Genomic DNA, 1,397 nt, shown 5'->3' on the forward strand with positions numbered 1-1,397 from the left:
AGAGAGGTCTGTACCTTCTCTGTTTCCAAAAGAATTTAAGCTCCCTTTACCAAAATGCATCAACATAGAGGGTGGGAGACACAGTAGGAACTCTCCACCCTGTGAAGAGTTCAGGATTTTCTCCCTGACATTGTTTAGCATTGCCCCTGCTTGGTGATAATAAAAGGCAGACCAACTTTTAGTTCTATTACTGTTTGGAAATACTCTACAGGCAATGCACCCTTCTGCTGCCTATACCTGCCCAACCTCCCTCCACCCCATCCCCTTCATGAGCTACTGCTAAATTCTAATAGGAATGAGAGAGTTCTGGGATGACACCTGCCAGAATCCAATGCTACTGTAAGTTGCCAGAGCAAAGAGATGTGTAATAAACATAAATATACGTAGAAATGCAATTGTGAAGGAAATGACACAGGAGATGTCCCTAGTTTTCTTCTTTTTTAAATCAACAAATAACTTTCAGTTACAAGATGAATTAGTGCTGAGGATCTAATGCACAGCATGATGGCTAAATTAATAAGACTGTACTGTATCTTTGAAATTTGCTGAGAGTACATCTTAACTGTTCTTGACACACACACACATACACAAAAAAGTAACTATTTGAGGTGATGGATGTATTAATTAACTTGATTATGATAATCAATTCAAAATGCATACCTATATCAAATCATATCGTACACCTTGAATATATACAATTTTTATTTCTCAATTATACCTCAATAAAGCTGAGGGAAAAATAAAAATGAAATAAAATAAATTTAAACCAATAAATAATATAGAAATGACCCACCTAATTCGTTAATATCATTAGGGCTGAACCTCTTCTTTTAATCTCTCTCTCTCTCTAATCCATCTGTACTCAGTTGCTCTTACAAGCTTCTATTAAAACCATAGGACTTTGATGAAATCAGAGAATAACATGGTGTATAGCTATAGACTACGTCAGTTGTAAGGTTACAGCAATAGCTATGCTAATTGTCTGGTTAGGGCCATTCATAACTAAAGCCAAAATGTTTCATGATCTTAGTTATACTAAGTTTCCATTTGTATGGTCAGGGCTAGGACTCAGACCCTTCAAATCCATTGTACACCACACCCGTCACACGCAGGTCCACCCTAGGTAACTGGGAAAGATCCCGGGAGCCATTGGCAGACAACACGAACTCATTCCACAGCAGTAGCAGCAGCAGCTTACAGCAGCAGTAGCAGCAGCAGTGGTGGTGGCCTCTTGGGTCATCCCAGGGGCACTGACAGCAACAGCTTGCAGCAATAGCCACATCCCTGAGGTCCAGCCACCCCCCTACCCCGGGGCAGGGTCATCCCAGGGGAGGAGGGCCCTGTGGATCAGAGCCGCTCGTCCTTTATACTTAAGTCCATAACCCAGGACACCTGGG

General features: G+C 41.4%; 1 protein-coding gene across 1 annotated transcript in view; it reads right to left on the reverse strand.

Annotated features, from left to right (window-relative positions):
- Positions 1-1,397, reverse strand: part of OXCT1 (3-oxoacid CoA transferase 1) — a gene marked incomplete at its 3' end in the record, with an annotated part of 76,472 nt that overhangs the window by 1,095 nt on the left and 73,980 nt on the right. The gene's annotated exons all lie outside the window — the stretch shown is intronic.

This window comes from Galeopterus variegatus, unplaced genomic scaffold, assembly GCF_000696425.1.
Source record: "Galeopterus variegatus unplaced genomic scaffold, G_variegatus-3.0.2 Scaffold6227, whole genome shotgun sequence".
In the NCBI taxonomy this organism is placed as follows: domain Eukaryota; kingdom Metazoa; phylum Chordata; class Mammalia; order Dermoptera; family Cynocephalidae; genus Galeopterus; species Galeopterus variegatus.